The sequence below is a fragment of the Mesoplodon densirostris genome, chromosome 3, assembly GCF_025265405.1.
Source record: "Mesoplodon densirostris isolate mMesDen1 chromosome 3, mMesDen1 primary haplotype, whole genome shotgun sequence".
Lineage (NCBI taxonomy): Eukaryota > Metazoa > Chordata > Mammalia > Artiodactyla > Ziphiidae > Mesoplodon > Mesoplodon densirostris.
This window is the reverse complement of record NC_082663.1, coordinates 47,323,876-47,345,962: the sequence shown is the minus strand read 5'-3', so window position 1 is coordinate 47,345,962 and position 22,087 is coordinate 47,323,876. Positions and strand designations below refer to the sequence as shown.

The 22,087-nt window shown below is 39.6% G+C and overlaps 1 protein-coding gene across 3 annotated transcripts in view; it reads left to right on the top strand.

Moving 5' to 3' along the window:
* PDE4D (phosphodiesterase 4D) overlaps positions 1 to 22,087 on the top strand; it is a 578,516-nt gene that overhangs the window by 450,412 nt on the left and 106,017 nt on the right. Inside the window, exon 1 of one of the 3 annotated variants that reach the window (XM_060092916.1) lies at positions 20,027 to 20,090. The exons of the other annotated variants lie outside the window; for them this stretch is intronic. The gene's annotated coding sequence lies outside the window, so the exon portion shown is untranslated. Of the gene's footprint in view, positions 1 to 20,026; positions 20,091 to 22,087 lie in introns of those variants that run through there. 3 annotated transcript variants of the gene reach the window in all.

Sequence of the window (22,087 nt, the reverse complement as noted above, 5' to 3'; positions counted from 1 at the left end):
GTAAATTACACATCTCATGCACATTATAAAGAAATCCAAGGGATGAGCTTTCTGAAATTCATTCCTTCTTGTTTACTCTAATTATACAGTGGGGAATTATATGCTTTATGCCATTTTAATTTCTTGAATATATTTGCTCAAGAAAAGTACATTATAATACAGCTTAGTACCATACATGCTGAAAACAGGTTGATAATGAATTTGGGCAAAAATTCCCATTTCATTTCCTGAACTTTACACAGTTTTTGGCTATATATTTATTAGTTAGGACTCCAGCAAGCATTAAGGCACTGACTCTCTGAGATAAGAAGTGTGTTTTCCAATAATAATTATAAATCTGCCAGAATATTGTAGAAGTTACATTGTTGGGTATCTAAACAGAACCAAAATCATTGCAAATTTATTTTAAAACTGTTGTTAATTATTTATGTAATCATAGATTATGGCTTGCAGAAGATGCTGATGAGATCGTTCCACAAACTAGCTATGTAAGTTTTGTAGAAGGGCACTAACTTGATAAATAATCTCAGAGTATTCCATCAGCCTTTTCTCTATATACACACTATGTTTTGATAAACATGATATATACATATACCTCAATTACTGACAGCAATATACATTCTGACTATTAAGAATTCAGCTCCCCAGCCCTCACAGCATCCCTTTTCTCCTATAATAGAGATCAGCACCAAGAAGGAAGCAACACAGGTCTCTGAGTACCCAAAATAGATGTTCGCAACTTCACCCGGTAAAGATAACGCACTTCATTAGCAAGAGAAATGTATACCCATGTTTTAGTGATGATTCATACACACTTGGTTATGTGGTTCCAAGCCTTCCATAATCGGATTAACAAATTAGAAGAGGGTGGGTAGGAGATTCCAGGGAAAACCACAACTCATAGTAGTCAAGTGACAAATGATGGCCTGAAGCAGAAAGTCTATCAAAATCAACCAAAAAAACACAGCTGTCTGGGGCCTTTTGGAAAGAGACAATAAGGTCAACCTGTTTTGAGAAACAGTAACAGCATCTCTATCTGGACAGCCGAGTATAACAATTGATGTTCAAATTGATGACACCAAGTTATCAAAAAAAAAGGCTAACTTATTTTCTGCTCAATCTGTATTGATTTTCTATATAGTATGATAGAGAGATTTCTATTTCATGCACTTAATAATAAGGGGGAATACTCCAAACCTAAACCTGTCCCCTTCAATATTTCCCCTGGCTATTGCTCCATCCATCATATTCTCTCTTTGACCTACTCTCTACTGGTTTTTTCTTCCTCAGACTGGTTGAGTTCCTCACTTCCTAAGGGAAAAAACTCCCTTCTCCTTTGATTCTGTGTCAACCATACCTCTATTGATTTTCTCACACACACTTTTAGAAAGAGTTTATACTCACTACCTCCATTTTCTTTCCCTCCCTTTTATTCCTCAACCCACCTGAAGTCAGCTTGCAGTCCTACCACTCTATTGCAACTATGGCTCCTCTGATCTAACTGCCAAAACAAATACTTTTCAGCTCATTTCTTACTAGGTTTCTCTAAGGCAGTTGTCTGTCTGTCCTCCTGGCTTGAGGTCTTGAATTCTTTCTGTCTCCCTCCTTAATTTCGATTCCTCTTCCTCCACCCTTCCTTTGACCTTGGTGTTTCCAGGATCCTGTTCTCAGTGAGCTCTCCTCACTCTTCATTTTCCCCAGGATTCACTCATACATTCTTGTTATTTTAACTACCACCTCTATGCTGATAACTCCTAAAATCACATCCAAGTCTATCTTAGCCTCTTCCATAAAGCTTGAAAACTCAACCTGAGTATCTCACAGGTTTATCAAATTCTTTATATCCAAAGTCAAATTTAGCTTTTCCCCTAAATTTCTTCCTTTTTATGTATCTCAGTTGGTCACACTACTCAGTCATCTGAGCACCTCACTCATGTTCAGAAAATGAAATAAAAATGAGTCACAAAAAATATTAAAACCTCTACAGACCTAGACATGCAGAGATAATCACTGTTACTGTTTGCTTTATAGCCTTCCAAATGTTTGTGTACTTCTGCATATTTTTAATGAAATCATAATATTTGACCATTTACCACTGCAACAGTTTTTTCATTTAACAAAAAAAATTTTTTTAATTTATTTTTTATATTGAAGTATAGTTGATTTATAATGTTGTATTAGTTTCAGGTGTACAGCAAAGTGATTCATATATATATATGAATCTTTTTCAGATTCTTTTCACATATAGGTTATTACAAAATATTAAGTATAGTTCCCTGTGCCAAACAGTAGGTCCTTGTTGTTTATCTATTTTGTATATAATATTGTGTATATGTTACTCTCAAATTCCTAATTTATCCCTCCACCAACCCCACCTTTCCCCTTTGGTGACCATAAGTTTGTTTTCTATGTCTGACAAAAAATCTTGAACATTTTTCTGCTTCAAAATATACTTCTTCAAAATTATTTTTGAAGTTGTTTGTGTTCAAGCCAATAGTGTTTTTTTTTTTAATTTTTTTAATACGGAGAAATTCCTTACTTTTTTTTACATTTAATTAATTAATTTATTTATTTTTGGCTGTGTTGGGTCTTTGTTTCTGTGCGAGGGCTTTCTCTAGTTGTGGTGAGCGGGGGCCACTCTTCATCGCGGTGCATGGGCCTTCTCACTATCGCGGCCTCTCTTGTTGCAGAGCACAGGCTCCAGACGCGCAGGCTCAGTAGTTGTGGCTCACGGGCCCAGTTGCTCTGCAGCATGTGGGATCTTCCCAGACCAGGGCTCGAACCCATGTCCCCTGCATTGGAAGGCAGATTCTCAACCACTGTGCCACCAGGGAAGCCCCTAATAGTGTTATTTAACCAACAGTATTGAGCATTTATATTGTCTTTCTCAACTTTCTTTCCCTCCTTGCTTTTCCCTTAAGAAAGAAATTATTGCAAATGAGAAAGAAAAAAAGGCATATAACATCAAATACGGAAATAAGCTCCTGCAAAGGGAGGGGAGAATTCCTTGGTGGATGGTAGTAGCAGTAAGATTAGCCTAATTACACTCACTAAGTAGTGCCATCAATTGAGTGCTTTCTGTGTGCCCCACTGTTCTAAGGACTTTGCATAATCCTCACCATAAATCTGTGAGGTTGGATAAATTATTGTTCTTATTTTATAGTTGTGGAAACTGAGACACAGAGAGGTTAAATAACTAGCCCAGGGACACATAGGTAATACAAAACAGAGTCTGGAATCAAACTTGGGCAGTCTGTTCCAAAGATCAGTCTCCTGACAGCAATGTTAATCTGCCTTTTGTTGTACCCTAGGGCATCCTTTCTACTAGAATGTACCACTTAGCAGTCAATTTCTTAGAATAAAACCAATAAATAATGTAGTTAGTTGAGTTCTAGAAATCTTTAATGGATAGTGGAGAGAGAAACAAAAAAGATGCCATTTCTGTGAAATAGTAATGAATGTTTCATTCATGTCAGTGGTTATTCTGGTTGGTTTGTTTTTGATAATATGGTGGGCAAAAATAGGTGCCAACCACTTAACAATGGAACCCTAATTTCAGGTTTAACATAATTTTCTAAGTAGAATCGATATGGAAGTTTTGCTACATTTTCCAAATTGTGGTTAAAAAATTGTGACTTCCTCAAATCTGTTAATATCAGAAGCTAAATTTTTAAGAGGTGAGTGACAGAATGCAGGAGGTGCCCTGCCATCAATTCATCACTGCCTCATTCTGTCATTCACATTCCGTTTGCTGGTGAGATGCATTGAGTCTGTTGTATCTCAAGGTATAATGTCTGGCATTTGTAGATGTGCATGGAAAGAAGGAAATAAGGAAGAGTGGGGTGGAAGGAATAAAAGAAGGATGGAGGGAAGGAAGGGAGGAAGGAGGGAAGGAAAGAAAGAAGGGAAGGGGAGGGGAGGGGAGGGGAGGGAAGGACTGATCTCCAGATATTCCCAACCTCTTCCCAATTTGCTCTAATCCTATCTTCCCCATCTCTCTTGCTCAGACCAAAGTTTGGGGATATCTTTGTGTATCTTCTTTCTTTTTCTTTTCTTTTTTTTTTTTTTACTATTTATCTATTTATTTGGTTGCACTGGGTCTAGTTGCAGCAGGCAGGCTCCCTAGTTGCAGCACATGGGCTCCTTAGTTGCAGCAGGTGGACTGCTTAGTTGCAGCTCCAGGGCTCCTTAGTTGTGGCTTGTGGGCTCCTTAGTTGCAGCTTGTGGGCTTCTTAGTTGTGGCATTCGAACTCTTAGCTGCGGCACGCATGTGGGATTTAGTTCCCTAACAAGGGATTGAACCCAGGCCCCTTGCATTGGGAGCACGGAGTCTTATCCACTGTGCCACCAGGGAAGTCCCCTTTGTGTCTTCTTTCTGTTGCATCTCATTTCCAATCCATCAGGGGTCCTGAAGCTCCTCCTGTCAAAATATACCCAGAGCCCAAGTCCATCTCACCATCTCCAGTTTCTTCTCCTATTGCAAGCTATCATCTTGTCTGACCTGGATGATTGCAATGGCCTCTTAATAGGTCTCTCTGCTTCTATCCTTGCTGCACTACAGCCTGTTCTAAGACAGCAGCCAATGCGGATCAAAGTGCTTATTGTGGCTTACAACGTCCAGCCTGACTTGGTACCTCTTTCACCTCTGACCTTCTTCCCCATTCTTCTCCCCTTATTCACTCAGCTCCAGCCACACCAGCCTCCTTGCTGATCTTCAAGAACATCAGGTACTCATGTGTCTTAAGGCCTTGGTGCTGTATGGAATGGTCTTCCTTCCACTACTTTCAGGCCAGTTCCCTAATTTTCCTCAAGTTTCTGCTCATGTCTCATCTTCCCCATGAGGCCAACCATGACCATACTATTTTTAACTGCATCCTGAATTTTCTCCATTCCCTGTCCCTGCTCTACTATTTGTATGTTTGTTTGCTTTCATACCATGTCTTTCCTTCTGGCGTAATTTACTACATTTATTAGTCTCTCTCCCCATTAGACTGTGAGCTCCTTGTGGGCAGGGATTCTTGCCTGTTGGGTTCACTGGTACAGACATACATAGAACAGTGCTTTGGTCATGGTAGGTGCTCTGTGCATTCTTGAATAAGTGAATACTCCCCCTACTCAGTGTCTCTTATAGAGATGATTTGGCTTCAGTGGCTTCCCATTAAGAGCATTGTTCTCATTGCCAAATCCATGTCCCCAGTCAAGAGGTTTCACTAGGAGATCAGGCACATCGGGAACATCAGCCCTTTGGTGCCTGAAAGCTGTGGTCTTGGTCTCTGGCTGCCTAATTCCCTCTGAATTTAGGATAGGAAAATGGAGGTAGAGAACACATTCAAATACCCCAAACTTAATAAATATTTTAAAAGAAAGGATGACATTTTTTGAAAAATAATGTCTTAGTACTGATCGACGTTGTGTAAATGGCCAGTCCTGCATTAGGGCCCTTACACAGTAGGAGGCATCCAGGGGGACAGTCATCACCCCAAGAACCTCTCCAAAAGTAGCTTTCTATTATCACCTTAGGAAACTACAGAAAGTTCCCCAAGGATAAGCCCGCATTTTGCTGACCATCTTCTAGTTCCAGCCTCATGCTCGCTCAGTCGTAGGTTGGAAGGAGCCAAATTGAAACAAATTAAAAATATGCAGGAACCATCCCCTGTGAGATCACAGAAAAGCTAGAAGGAGAAAAGGTGGAATTATGGGTAGGGAGCTGAGCTACTTTTCTCTGATTTGGGTGAAGCGTTGGTGAACCCAGAGGAGAAAACATCCAAGTCCTGTGTGACACCAAGAAATTGCGTAGATCATCAAAGCATACAGGTAGAGGTCCTTTGTTCTCCCTTCTCCCTTCAAAGAAAACAAACTTCACACGCTAGAGTTTGGAAACGAGTGCACTTCTAGACAATCCTCCTTGGTGCATTGGCATCAGCAGGAGGCAACATCCTATAGTATTGGTCCAAGGTGCCAGCTCTGGAGTCACACTGCTCTGGATCCCAGCCCTGTCATCACTACTCTCGACACCTCTTGCCTCCTAACCTCAGCTTCCATTGTCAGAAAAGAGGAATAATAATAGCAGCACCCTTAGTAGGAGGATTAAACGAGATAACCCACACAGTGCTCAGCACACTGCCTGGTCCACGGACAGCGTTCAGCAGAAGGTAGTGTGCTACAGAGCTGCTGGAGCTACTATCCCTGTAGAAACTTTACATGAAAAATGGGGTGTGTGTTGGGGTTGGAGGATTATCTAGGGTTACTGCCTGGGGAGGGACAGTTGGCCACCCAGACAGATCCTTACAGCATAGTATTTTCCTTGGTGAATTAACTATGTTTCAGGGTTTGCCTGTCAACCATGCAGTCTTAGAAAAGTGATCTTGTGCTTCTCAGGAATGCTGACTGCCACTTTCAAAGCCCAGAAGATTTAATTTATTTTATTTTATTTTTTTAATTAAATTTTATTTTTTTTATACAGCGGGTTCTTACTAGTTATCTATTTTATACATATTCATGTATATATGTCAATCCCAATCTCCCAATTCATCCCACGACCACCGCACCCACCCCCCGCCACTTTCCCCCCTTGATGTCCATACCCAGAGGAGCCTTAAAGCTAGAATTATCAGTTGCTTAGTGCACACATTCTCCCTCTACAGGTAAGTTCCGAAGGCCAAGTGCCTACACAGTGTGGATTTAGAATAAGCAGAGTTACACATGATCAGAAGGTTTACTGTCTCCTGGTTTTGAGGACCTAGGACATCCAGGTGAGCAGGAAGGACAGTCTTTTTCAGGAGGACAGGCTCACTCCCTTGGCCCACACAGGCACCCCCTCTTCCCAAGAGCAGCACAAGTCAAGTCGCCTTTTTCTCCAATTTACTTGCTAGCCACCCTCCCTTTAATGGGAGTATTCTTTCTCCAGATGTGTCAACACCTTGACCAGTTACCATCTGGGTTCAACTTGGGTGTCTCTTGCAGATGATTTTGCATAACTCTGGATCAATCCCGTAATTCCATCCTAAAATATGGTAGATGATTTTATTTCATCCATTTCTGGACTCTAAGAGGAATACTTCAATGTTGCCCCCTTGCACTCTTTTCTCCAGACCCAGCACACCAAGAATTGACAAAATACTGAATAAAAGCTGGGTCCAACAAGCTAAAGGCATGTGCCAGCCCTGCACCCAGCTTTAGGACTGGATAGAGCTTCAGCCCGGCCTAGGCCCCCCTTGGCTCTTTCAGCACCTCCTGCTGTCCTCCTCTGCTAGCCCTTGGCAGGCCAGAAAGTCTGGAAATGCTCTGTCTAAAGACTGACCTCTATTGCTTTGGCCTTGCCCTAACTTGGCATCCATGAACAGATCCACTTCCACACTCCACGGTCAGTAGAGTCTCCTTATGGCTTTTAACGGTACCCATACTTTTCCTTCCCAGTGTTGATCACAAACGAAATGAAACCATCCTTTGTGCATATTTTGTTGTTGTTACTGTTTAATGATTAATTTGCCCATGAAAGAAGAAACTATGTTTGTTTTTTTACTGCTGTACCCAAGAGTTAAAACAATGCATGGAACATATAGGGTTTAATGAATGTATATTGATCGATTAATGATTCTTAGGACAACTGTCTTTCAAACTGAGGGGCATAACCTACTTATGCATTCTGAAATCAGTTTAGTGGGTCACAACCAGTAGGAAGAAAAGAAGAAATGGAGTAGGATAGAAAAGAAGAAATGGAATAGGATAGAAAAGAAGAAATGGAGTAGGATAGAAAAGATGATCATGTATCACACGTAAGGAATTCTTTACTTATTCCATGTAAATATGTCTAGACAACACAACACATACACACATGCACAAATGCACACATACTCTGTAATCTGAATAAGGTGCTATTGTCTAGGGGGGGCAGAAAGAGGGGTGATGCAGGGAGTGTTGTTGGAAAAGCCTGCTCACTTTTATAATAATTTTTATTTGTAAAAAAGAAAAAAAAATCCTAGAATTTTGTGCACTCAGCTCTAATAATGAGGTTCAAAACCAGTTTTGACTAGTGTGTGTAGAACGACAGGGCTAAATCTGAATCTCCAGGTAGGTGTATGAGTTTTATATTCATCAAAAGAAGGTGCTGATTTAAAAGATTGATATATGCTCTGTTTCAGTTTTCTATGGCTGCATAACAAACTCTTCCAAAGAGTGGTGTCCTAGAGAAAACAACCATTGTATTCTGCAGTCGGCCCTGGGCTCAGCTGGGCAGTTCTTCTGGTCTTCCTGTAGTCCTGAATGTGGCTGCATTCAATTGGCTGGTTGACTAGAGGCTGGGAGCTCAGCTGAGATGACCTTACCTCCGTGAAGCTGTCTCTCTTCACCGAGTCTCGGGTCCTTCCTCTCTCTCCATGTGGTCTCTCCAGCAAGGTGTTCAGACTTCCTTACCTGGCAGCTCAGGGCTCCCAGGACTTCTTAATGTGTAAGCCCAGAACTGGCACCTGGCCAATTTTGCCACCTTCTGTAGGTTAAAGCCAGTCCCAGGCCCAGTCCTGATTCAAGGAGAGGAGACTATACAAGTAGTAATATTACAACAAATGTAATAGCATATCATACTCTCCTTGGTCCAAACTGCATATTCCTCCCACCCCACCTCTGTAATGTTTTGCTAACGTGAGCCCCATTTCCTGCAATGCCTTTCCTTGACTTCTCCCTTTATTGAAATCCTATTCATTCTTCTGGGTCCGGCTCAAAGCTACTTCTGCGTCTGTTTCCTTGACACATCCCCTTATCTCATGCTGGAAAGAATCATGCCCTTATCAGTATTCTCAGTACTCAGTACTCTCATGGCGTCATGTCTGTATTTCATATCATGCCTTGACATAGAGTTTTCCAAACAACGCACACAGGTGTAGCTCCCTTTCTAGATTCTAAACTGCTTATCTAAGATTAAGTGATCAATAGCTTTTGAAAAAATAAACTGGTTCTCTTTGCCTTTTCCATGATAACCCTACATATTTATAGTTTCTCACTAGTATAAGGAGACAGGTAGTGAGATGCTTAAAACTATTGGAGTAAAAAACCAATATGGAAAAAAAAAATCCAGTATGGAGCACCAGCATAAAACAACAATTACCTTTTACATCTTTAGAAATCCCTTTTCTAGACAGTAATTTTCATACCTGGATTTTTTTGTCTTGTGTTTTTGCAAAATAGTATATACTCAATTTCTTTATATGGTGATTTCCCTTTGCCTATCACAAAGAAGCTTCATCTCTTATGTTGGAAAAATATACATTTCCACCAATTTATATTTTATGGAAATGATTGAAGAACCATCAGCCTTTATACAATAGTATCATCGATCAAATACATAGCAGATTTGAAGTTACCCTCTATTACTGGTAAAACTATGGATTTTCCCCCTGCCCCAACTATGTACATTGGTAGTCTTAATTTGTGATCTGTGGGCCCCGTGGTGGTTTATGCCATTCAGAAGGAAGTTCAGTGAACCTTCTGAAATTATACGTATAAATGTGGGTGCACATTCATATCTGCATTTTTCTGGGGAGTTAGTCCAGTCATCATGTATTTAAAGTTTAAGAACCCCAATTATATATTGATTGTCAATCTGCTTACCCTCTTAGAATTCCTCTCTTACTAATCCAGAAATAAGATTATTTTTCTACTTCATATGCAATCAGTTTCTTCTGGAGAAATTGGACATTTACATAAACGCTTCACTCTGTCTTTCATCTTTGCCTTATACTTCTAGTTAATACTAACATTATGCTACAAACCCTCCTACCAGAGATTCCCTGTCATCTCTCCAGAAACTTCACCAACATGAGCTTTCTTAAACTGGTGGACTTACTACCTATCATGTGAACCCTGGACCAGCAGTGTGAGCATCAGCTGGGCACTCATGAGAAACTCGAAAATGCAGACCTGTTAAATCAGAACCTGGGGACTTCCCTGGCAGTCCAGTGGTTAAGACTTCCCCTTCCAGTGCAGGGAGTGTGGGTTCGATCCCTGGTTGGGGAGCTAAGATCCCACATGCCTCAGGACCAAAAAACCAAAACATAAAAAAAACAGGAGCAATACTGTAACAAATTCAATAAACACTTTAAAAAATGGTCCACAACAACAACAACAAAATCTTAAAAAAAAAAAAAAATCAGAACCTGCATTTTAACAAGATCCCTGGGAGATTCCTAAGGACATTAAAGCTTAAGAAACCTAGAACTGGTGCATCTAATATCTCACTTTCCTGTTTTTCAAACTTTAAGGATTTGTGTTTTAAATTTTCTATAATTCCATTAACAATTATCATAGGATTTATATTTTAATATCACCTAACAGTTTTGTTTTTCTTTTTTTTTGCGGTACGTGGGCCTCTCACTGTTCTGGCCTCTCCCGTTGTGGAGCACAGGCTCCAGACGCACAGGCTCAGCGGCCATGGCTCACGGGCCCAGCCGCTCCGCGGCACGTGGGATTTTCCCGGACTGGGCACGAACCCGTGTCCCCTGCATCGGCAGGGGGACTCTCAACCACTGCGCCACCAGGGAAGCCCTCACCTAACAGTTTTGAGTAAATCTCTTAACCAGAATTTGCAAGGGACTAGGAGTGGGAGAGTGAGTCAATTAGTTGGTCTGAGTATTAAACAGCACTACTACTCAGGACATATGTATAGTTTCTGTGATTCCCAACAGAATTTATGGTACCTACAGCCTCTACTCTTTGTTTTAGTGTCTGTGCTTCTCTGCTGTATTTAAAAACATTTACTGGGAGAGGCCAGAAAATTAATTATTTTAAGATGAATATTATGGAAGAAATAACTTTACTAAAAATTGAAAATGCAGTGCTTATGCTGAATTACATTGGAAAAATCCAGTTTATAATCTGAAAGTTTTCTAAGGCAGAGTTTTCTGTCCCAGTTTCTCATAGTAAATCTAGCAGCACCAAATTAGACATCTTTTCTGCTCTATGGTGTGTGTACCAAACACTCTTTCTTTCCAACATTTGACTTTCATCTCTAAGAGTTTGGGGAATTTATGGCTTGGTGCATTTGATGTGGCACCGTTCCACATGTGAGGCATGGTAATTTGGATAGCACGATAGAAGTGTGTGCCAAGAATAATTGGCTTCTGTATTGCAGAACAACTCAAATACTATGTGTATCACAGCATGTAATTTGGGTGTACAAGATGCCTGTAGTTCAAAGTGCTTTTACTCCTCTGCAGTGGCAAGCCGGGCTTCCTGTTAGCTGGTTCCTTGTGTTTGCATTCAACAGCCTGGGTGCAGTTAGAAAGAAAGAATCCATCTAGAAATTGCATTCTCATTATCCTGCAAATGGATAGACCTTAGCTCCAAGATTCTTTCCCTCCATCCCTCTCCCCTCCTTCCTTCCATTAAGAATAATACAAAGCAGTTCTTTCTCTGCTTACTTTGACTCTTTGTCAGCTTTCTCAAGCAGTGTTTCCTTGCTATTATTAAGAATTAGCTGAGGCTCTGATACAACATGCAGATTCCCAGGCTACTCCTCTTCAAATCTGATTGAGTAGCTTGGGAAGGAATAGAAGAACTTGCATTTTTAACTAGTGTCCCAAGCTTATAACCAAGCTAGTTTGAGAAGCACTAAAGTTCTCATATGGAAAGGCTTTGGAGTAAGATGGACCCTGGTTATCAACACCTGCTGTATGACTTTGGGTAATTTACCTAAACTTTTTTTTTTTTTTTTTTTGAGGTATGTGGGCCTCTCACTGCTGTGGCATCTCCCGTTGCAGAGCACAGGCTCCGCGGCCATGGCTTACGGGCCCAGCCGCTCCGCGGCATGTGGGATCTTCCCAGACCGGGGTACGAACCCATGTCCCCTGCATCGGCAGGTGGACTCTCAACCACTGCGCCACCAGGGAAGCCCTACCTAAACTTTTTGAGCCCTGGTTTTTAATGTGTAAGAGAGGGGTAATGCTAACTCATAGTATTGCCATAATGGGACAGTCTGTATAAAGCACCCAACATAGGGCATGATTTATAGTTTATAGTCAGTAATGTTTATCCCTTTATCTCATTGCAGAGTAAGGCTTTTGAAGGGTTAATTTTGAATTTTCCCCAAAAGTTTATCTGTGTTAGGTGTAATTTCTAAAGTAAAACACAGGTAATGAAACACATCCAAATTTTAATTCAGCAAAGGTTTTTGAGGGTCTTTGGTATGTCATGAATTTGAACATACAATTATCTAATTTAATCATCACAATAAACCCTATATGTGATAGATATAGTCATTCCCATACAACAGGTATATCAACTGAGGCTCAGGGATAACTTTACACTTAGTTAAGTGGCAGAAACACATAACTTTACACTTAGTTAAGTGGCAGAAGCACATCTAGATATTAGAGGCACAGTCCAGTAGTCTTTCTCCTCTGTCAGGACAACCTTTGCCCTCGATATGTTGTCTGTTTTTAAAATAACATCTATACCCTTGTCCACATATTTACACAAATAGCTATGAAGTTACAAAATAAAGTTAATTTTCTGAGTGAATTTTTTTTCAAATCATCTCAATTATTTATTTCATGAAAACTATTTATACGGATCAGTGGTCCTCAAACTTAAATGCATGAAGGGTCGAGCGGGTAATGTAAAAGGACGAGTTGGGCAGCTATCAGACAAGAAGGAGTGGTAGGGACTATGGCAAACTAGAGGGAATAGCCCATCTAAAGGAAGCAACTTCTGTTCAGCTCCAGGCTCTTGTTGAAGGGCCAGGATGTGGGTTCCCTAATGTCAAATCTTTAGCTTTTTTAAGACAGGAAGAATTCCAGAATTTTATGTGAAATTTCCCAATTTTTAAACAATGTGTGTGGCCCAAACCACATCTGTGGACCACATCTGGCCGGAAGACTGCCAGTTTGCAGTCTTGACCCAGCTGCCCTTAATTCTCCACTTCTCTTGACCTGGTAAAATAGTCCATTTAAATAGCTTGGATACATAGTGGGCCCTTCTGGGTAGTGTCTTCACAATATACATAAATTTCAGGACTGACCTTTAGTTTCCCAGGTTCAGAATTTTTATTTTCTAAAAACCCACTTAGATTGAGTGCTCTTACTGATATTCAGAACTCAAGAACTTCATGCAAAAACAAGGACACTAATTAAGTAATTTACAGTGAGAAATATATTGCTGAGTAGATAGGATACTATATTAGCCTGATCAGTTAATTCTCTCCTTGTAATTCATCCACCTGGGAAGCAAACTCCTAATCAGAAGCTGCTTTCATGCATAGGGAGTCAGAACCCAGAAACTGATGGACTTGAAAGAAGTACCTCCCTGTAGTGGGTCTTAAAATCTTCCTCTCCTTATGGGAGCCTTGCCAGTGGGTTGAAATGTTAGGACCCTGCCCCCACCCCGACTCAGATATGCCAAATACACACTGACCAAGTGCCTCCTTTACTATTATAGGACTGGTTCTCAAACTCATGCCCAGAGATTTTATTAAAACACAGATTGCGGGGCTTTATACCCCAAGGATTATGATTCAATACTTCTGAGGTCAGACCTGAGAATTTGGCATTTCTAACAAGTTCTCAAGTGATGCGGATGCTGATGGGCTGCTAGATGGGGAACTCCCTTTGAGAACTATTGGGTTGGCCAAAAAGTTCATTTGGGTTTTTCCACAAGGTGTTATGGAAAACACAAACAAACTTTTTGGCCAACCTGATACTTCGCTCTAATTCATCTTCACCTACTGCTCTTGTCTGTGTCTCTGCTATGCTAAGACAGTCACATCCTAATGCTGGGGTTGGAACCTGGGTGTTTGGACAATTTTAGGTTGTCATTGTTACCTTTTTAAAGTATTTCACTTAAGTGAAAATATTTGATTACTTTAATTTGTCAAATCCAAAATGCCATTGATTGTAAAACACACCTGGAGTTTAGAGACATTAAAATTGCAAAAAAAAAAAAAATGAATGCACTTTTTTTAGGGTCACTGCAATTCAGTAAATTAAGACTCAATTTGGGGTAATCTCCCTGGATTATGTTATATAAAGCTCAACTGGGTGGATACATTTGAGGAAAGGACTATGTATCCTCTTTGAACAAACACAAGATGAATTTTAAGCTTACCTTTCCCAGTTCTTTTTTTTTTTAATTTTTATTGGAGTATAGTTGGTTTACACTGTTGTGTTAGTTTCAGGTGTTCAACAAAGTGAATCAGTTATACATATGCATATATCAAATTTTTTTAAAAAATTCTTTTTCCGTATAGCCACCTTTCCCAGTCCTTAGTAGAAAAGACACTGCTGGCACAGTGATCTATGGCTGACTTTGTCATCTAATTGAAATTTATTGTTATTGTATTTGTCCTCTGCTGCTCCAGTCCGACCCTGGGATGCCAGATCTTCACTATGGAATGAATCTCTTTTTGCCTTACTAGATTGGTAGGGCCATGCACCGTTTTTAAATGGTTGATTATCAGACTCACTGTCTCCTTGGCCACACAGGAAAGGACAATTAGGCCAAGGGTTGATCAACTTTCCTAATCCTACCTTGTCTTTATGGTCATAAATGACTGGTCCTACGAAAAAAGGACATGGAAAAAATGACTGTTAACTTCAGTAAGCCTCTTCATGCATATGTAAGAGGATGACTTGAGAGGCAGAAATTCTGACTCTATGCTTGCACTTCTCAGTCTATTATTGGAAACCTCTTGGGGGTTCATTTATTTATTAGTTTTTGAAAAACATCACTAAGTGAAGTCCCTTAGTTATGTAAATATTAGGCCAGTCCTCTCTTTCTTCAGAGAAAGAGTGTGAAAAGAGCTCCCCCTTTTCATTAAAACCTGCCCCTCTCCTTGGCAATATTTAAAGAGAGAGTAGACCAATTTACCTAAGAATTTGGGAGTGTACTAGGAGAAAAAGAGACTGAACCCTCAACTTTCTCTCTGAAATGAGAAGTAAGGGAAACACATTAAATGGATCAAGGTGGCATCATGCGGTCTGTGGTCAGGAGAGAATGTTGATACAACAGGCCTTGAAGGGGTTAACACATCAGGATGAAGGGGAAGCCTGAGCTGCCTGCTCTAGGCAATGACCTAAGGTTGATGATGAGGGCTGATTTTTGTCTAAATAAGTGAGAGTGATCAAAGAACTACAGTCTTGGTGTTTGAGGCTGGTCCATCCTAGAAGCCAGGGGAGTCCTGAACCAGCAGGCCATAGAACTTCACAGGACCAGTGTTCAACTGTGATACCACATGGCGATGGCAGAAGCCTTCATGCTAATTGTCAGCCTCTCTCCACCTGAAGTTTAGAAGCAAGGCTCTACTTTAGACTGAATAACCAAGAAGGGGGAGTTTTCAAGGAGGGTGAGACTGGATTTCCTACTGAAAGGCTCCAGTAATAACTGGAAGAACAAAAGAGATGTGACAATATTTACATCTAAGTATTATGCCAGCCTCTGTGGATATAGAATCAAGTGAGACAAGATCTATTATGACAAGCAGGTAGACTCGAAAGAAGAGTATTCAAGGCTAGTTAGGGAAACTGACAGTTATTCATTTAGCAGACTATTGAGTATCTCCTGTGTGTCAAAACTGGGACCCACAGCGAGATGAAAGAACACAACCTCTACACTCAGAGGGTTTTCCAAACTCAATAGAATAGCTGTAATACTGGAAGTGCTTGCAAAGATATACTCAAGTTTGCTGTTCAAGTTTCCCTGTCTTCTAGAAAAGGCTGGATATGCATACTGTAGATAGTAATTGACTTACACTTTAGAGGCCGTTTGGAACCTCTCCATAAATAAAAGAAAGAAGGGCATTTCAGACAGGGAACAGCATTATAAAGTCACAGACATGTGAAAAAAGAGATGATTATTTCTGAGTATCTAGTAGTATATAGGGTACAAACACATGGAATGGAAAGGAATAAGATTAGGTATGAATGCAGGTGGAGGCCACCTTCTAAATTTTTTAACTTATATTTACAGAGAGTGGTGCACCACCAAATATAAGTATAGCTTGCTGTGTTCTATATTTTTGAGAAATCACTTAAGTGACCTAGGTGGAACAGGTGGTGAATGAGGCCGAGAAAAAAGGATCAGTGAAGCCCCTGGAAACAGGGAGGGAGACCAGTTTGGGAGAGCATTAGAACGTGCTAAGCATGACATTGTGAAAGAAAATTGGAATCTGTACCATATGCTGAGTGTTATGGACAATAAAGATGGTATAGACCCTGCGCTCAACATGCTTAAGCCATAAAACAAGTAAAGCATGAGAGCAGGAGCCTATGTAGTTCAAAGCACTGAAGAAAGTATACAGTAATGACTTACCATCGTGGTTATATTTGGTTGAGAATGCTGCTGGGAGGAGAGTGTGAGGAAGTGATTGATGACTGTAGTGGAGGAAGAGATAAGAGGATTAGAAGAAATAGCTTAAAAGAAAAAAGGCTTCAAAACATTCAAACCTCCTTTGTATAATGGTGGACACTATTTTGAGAATGTCAATTTCAGGAGACACCATAATAATGTGTTTGTGTGTGTGCTTAAAAAGCCACCACCATAAAAGATCTGGAGTCCACTCATAAAGTTCAAGTACCAATTTTTGCCTGTGAATGTGGAACATTCTGCTTTCCTACAAACATAACTGTCACGTTATAAGCCATAGCTCTCATTTTCTTGGTAATTTAGTGACAATATAAACACGTATATGATGTGGTAAATATGGTGATTCTCACTTTATAACCAAAGAGGGTGGATGTTACAGCTTGTGAGCAGTTATAACTGTAAAGCCTGCAGTGTGAGTCACCAGGTTGGCCCGGGAATTAAGATGTGTTATTATTCATGCTGGTTAGCTGAAGTTCCTGCGCTAACCTCCTTGGAGTTTGCATTGTTGGCAAAGGACAAGATCTTTAGTGATAGATCAAGTGGGTGAATTCTGCTCCTAGTTCTTTGGCTAACTGGTTCTGTAGTTTGGGGAAAACTTTTTAATCTTTCTGTTCTCAGTTTCTCTGTAAGCAAGGGATCAGACCAAATTCCACCCAATATTGAGAAATCAGTGATTCTGTGGTATGGCAGAGACTGCTAATGATGACTAAGTATCCTCAACAGATTTGTTCAGTTGGTGACCAGTATAATGATGGTTACAAAGTGAATCTTAATTATATTGGGTGGCATCTGCCAAGCCTAAAGACAATATTTCTTAGCCTCTCTTAGAAATAGGTGTAGCTAATGAAATGTAAGCAAAGGGAGCTCCTGCCCAGAAGCACTCCCTTTTACCCTTGCTCCTCTTCCTGTAGTATTGACTTGGGATAGTTCATGTGACGACTGGAGCACCAGTGGTCATCTTGCAACCTGAATGGTCTTAAGAATACAAGGCATATCTTAAGGATGGTGGAGCAGAAAGAACATAGGAGCCTGGTTCTCTGATGAAAATAGTGTCATCATTCAGCCTTGGCCTACCTCTGGATTTTCTTCAGATGAGACAAAAATAAACCTCTCTCATTGAAGCCACTACTAGCCACCTAATTCAGTTTCTAACTAATGTATTGGTATCAGGTTACCTTTATATAATTTTACATCAGTAGGTTCTCTCTTTGCAATTTTGGAGACAATAGCTTATAATAAACCTGGAAGTTTTTGGTGCTATGAGGTGCAACATAATTCACCAAATATCTAAAATTAATTAATGAATGAATTTATGAAAACACAGCTGCAATATGTAAAGTATTGGTACAAACTGGGAGGGAAAAAATCAAGGGAAGTTTATTAATCAAGGAAACTACAGAATTTTTAAAATATTGGAAGTTGTTGGGATTTGGGGAGCTAAAAGTACTTTTGATCTTAGTTTGTAGCAAGTTCCCATTTTAATAGAATGGAAACCTCTAGTTTTCAGTACACCTGTGCTTTGATCTCCTTGTCTGTCATTGCAATGTGATTATGAGGATTACTGGGTCATTCTCAGACTAAGTTGCTTTTGTGATTTAATTTTCTGGGAGAGGAAGGGGATCATTAAAGGATATCATTAAAAGGAGAGACATGAGGCTTGTAATTGACCTTCCTTGAAAGTAGTCCCATCTGGAAGATTTTATGGGTAAACATTTATCAGTGCATTTGGCTTTTAAGCAGATTCTTCTCCTCTATTCTTTAAAATAAGCAGGCAAAGTCTAAAAAGAAACAACATGAGTGCCCATAGGTTGCTTTTGTGCATACTCATTGGGAAGAAAATTTATATGTAAGAAAAAAATTCTCTCCTAAGATAATTATATGATTCTTTTTTTAAGTTTTGCTTCAGTGATTCTCTTTCTCAGATTATAATTTGCAGGTAATAGTGTTCTTCAATGACAGTGCTTTGTTGTGATTTGTTTTCATGTATGTTCAGAGTAGAGGTGTTAGGAAGGATAGGATATTTGTGAAATCTAGTGTGCAGGTGCTTTGAAAATCTGTTAAAGCTCTGTTAAGCCCAGCGCTAGTCTGATACTTCATATTGTACTTTTCTAAAGTACCGCAATTGATTTTTAGGAAGACAGACGTTGCTGTGGTTTAAATAAAAGTACCAACATGACGTTATCACCTACCAGTCAGAAGACATAACCCAGGCAGTCTCGTAAAGTTGTGTTTTGGGGGTATCAAAAGAGTTGCTTCCTTTTCACATCTCTTAAAGTTTTCCTGTTTGGTTGGTTTTGCTTGTTGACTTGTGTGTGTCGGTAATCACAACCTTTATCATTTTCCAGTTCCATATCCACTTTCAGAGAGAGAAAATTTCTTTTTTAAAAATCTGTTTTGAAGTTTTACATTTACTGAAATATTTCCCCTCATTGATAGCCAACTCTGTTTCTTCCATTCCCTTGAGCATACTCTCTAGTCAATTTAAAAAGCAACATCGACATATCACACACCCATAAGCAGTTGTTACACACTTGTTTTCACACTCAGTAAAATGTCCTGGCTGCATTTCTCCTACATGTTGTATATTGATGACTTCATCTCTCCACTTAATGGGGTTCCATGAGGTTTTAGGTAAAGTATGGGTACCATTTGGATTAGACTTGTTTATGAGGGTTAGTCTATGGGTCCTATTATCAGAACTCTCCATTTTTGGCTTCATCCCGTTTCCATACACCTGGGGACAGCACCAATGTCAGAATCCTAGAGCTGTATCTTTCCAGGTTTTTCATCCAACAAAAAAAAAGAGCTTCTCTCTCTATTAGGTCCCATACAATAAGATTGTAGACACTACAACCAATCACAGTGACCCCACCTAACAGTGAGCAGGTTCCCTGAAGGGAATCAGGGTATTGTTTTCTAAGGAAAGGAAAACCGAATGCTGGGCATCCGTAACGACCAATTGCTCACAAGCGATACAGGCCTATTTCTTCATGAGATAGCAGCTTCTCATTGTGTATGGACTTCATGACAGATCAATCACAGATAACTAGAAAATTCTGAAGTCTTATTGCATGCCTGAAATCTAGGCCAGTTACGTCTGTTTATAGCTCAGAAGGACTGCCACAGCAAAGGGAGCAGGGCAAACGAACCACATTAAACTAATTATCAAGTTAACCATCGCTAGGGCCCACCTTTGTTCACAACTTGATGCCCCTACAACAGACTCCCACACAGATCACTTATCTCCATCTTGAAGGAAAACACTAGATGTTTTTATCCTCTTACTTTTCTCTGCAGTAACCAGCACAGTGCTTTGTACATAATACACAATTAAGTAACATTTTTGAAATGAATAAAGAACATTTGAGGGAAATAAAAAGCAATCATTCCTCATCAGGAATGAGTTGAGAACCACTGGCATAACCTGTTTGACAGCTTGGACTGGATTCTGTTTCAGGTTTGGTTTTTGGAAACTCTTCTTATTTTAAGTAGGAATGATTATTAAAATGATTTCATACTTATTAACCTATTATTATCAGTCTTAGCCAATTATAAAAATGGCATGGAAAATTAGGGGGGAAAAACTTGAATGTTATAAACAGTTGAGCATATTGTATACATAGTGAAGAAAATATTTTCTTCATTTTTTTTTTTTCTGGTAGCTGAGGTAATACCAGAAGAACTCAAGAGTAGACTTGAAGTGATATCAGAAGAAGGTGGTAACCCAAGTTTACTGACTGCTGGTAGGTGGCCAGAAATAATGAGAGGGTACAATAGATATGTTCAGTTTTCTTGGCACACATAGCTATTTAATTATCTCATTTCTGAAAGAACTATAGCTCCACTGTTACCTAAGTTTATCCTTTAGCCGCTTAATATGGTAATACCCCTAGTGTAAAAGAGGGAATCAATTACTGTGATAACCTGGATCCTTTGTAAAAGAATACTAGCATACCAAGGAGGGTTTTTGTTTTTGTCTTAGTCTATTTATTGTCCCATTCCTTTTTAGGTAATAATTAGCATCTAAAAACACCACATTATGGGATTGTAAATACAATGTTTCCGTTGTAACTTAATAAGCATAAAAATAAACAGTCACTTCTCCACTTTTGCCATACAAGAGAGTTGAATGCTGGGTCACTAGTTACTAGCAAAAGTCCTTCTTTTTTATTTTTTTAATGACTTGCAAAATTTGCTGGTAATATACAAAGTCTAAGTGAAACTGACTTCAGAATGAGTATTGGGCTTTCATTGTTTACTGCATATTGCTCACTGACCCGTCTTTTCAGAGGTATCAGCTGTATGAAACTAATAGTACACTTTTTCAGAAGCACAAAGTCGGTCAGAGTTCATCACTTTGCTCAGCCTCTTGAGACCCTGACCCAATGATGTTGGCAAAAAAGAAATTGTCTCAGGACTCCAGAGTCTCAGAGAAGTGCTAAGAGTACCCATCATTCATTCCTGTGTTTCTACATTTAGTTTCAAAGTTGAGGATAAAACCTAGCTTCTGAGATTCCCTCTTGGGGCATCTTTTGTGTCTACTTGGGTTCCACCAGTCCTTCATTTGAACCCTCGGGCATCTCAGGCATGGTTTAACTGTAATTGAATTGTAAGTTACAAATATATTTTCTCAACATTTTGCAAGCATCCTTCCATTGTTTTCTAACATTGGTGACATCCCAATGTCTATTCAAAACCTATTTTTCTTTGTAAAAAAATTTTATGAACTTCTCTTCATCCCTGATATCTCTACACTTCATGATCAATTGTCTTGGTCTGGGTGTTCATCTGCTGTCCTGGGCGCACACTAGATCTTTTCACTCCAGACATAATGGTCCTTTAATTCTGGATTTGTTTTCTTTTCTTAGTTCGTCGATAATTTTACCTTTTCCATTTTCTCTGTTTTCTCTTCCTGGGATTCGTTAGTTGAATGTTGGACCTCCTAGATCAGATCCTTTAATCTCCTCACTTTTTTCTTCTTCTTTTTCATCTCTTTGGTGTTTTGTTATACCTTATAGAAATTTCTCCAAATTTATCTTCCAACCTTTCTATTAAAATGTTCATTTTGGCCATTTTATTTTTCAATTTCAGTACTTTCTTGTCCTCTCTGTTGCCTTTTTAACAGCATCTATTCTTATGTCAGGAATGCATTATCTTTGTACACAAATGATAGTTCTTTAGAGGTTTTCCTCTGTCTGTTTCCTGTGGATTTCTTTATTCAGTTGATGTGGTCTGCTTATACTAGTCTCTCTTCTTTATTCTGGATAATTTCCTCAAGAGGCTGTCCATTCATATTTAAAGATCTCACACCACACACACGCACACACGCACACACAACCAAACAACAACGATGATGACAACAACAAATATACCACCAAAGTTCTTTTGAACATGGATGGGGCTTGTCAACTGCAGAGTTTCACTATAGCATGATTGGTTGTTCAGTTGGGTTATTCTTTGGGAATTCTGATGTGTCATCATGACAAGATTCTCCAATTTCTGCCTGGAAGATATGCAATTGAGGGCATATACCTGACTGCTAGTGTTTGGGGAACATGGCTTATAAGGAGGTTGTATGTCTTACTGGGAACTCTGCAGTTAAGCATCTGTTTTTCAACCTTGGGTGTCACCTTGTTTGCCACAGTGCCTGATGTCCTCAGTTTGATGTCTCTCTAGCTTATTTTCTCCAAAAAAGGTAAGATTTACTCTCCAACAGGAGAGGGAAATAGTTGGGATCCAA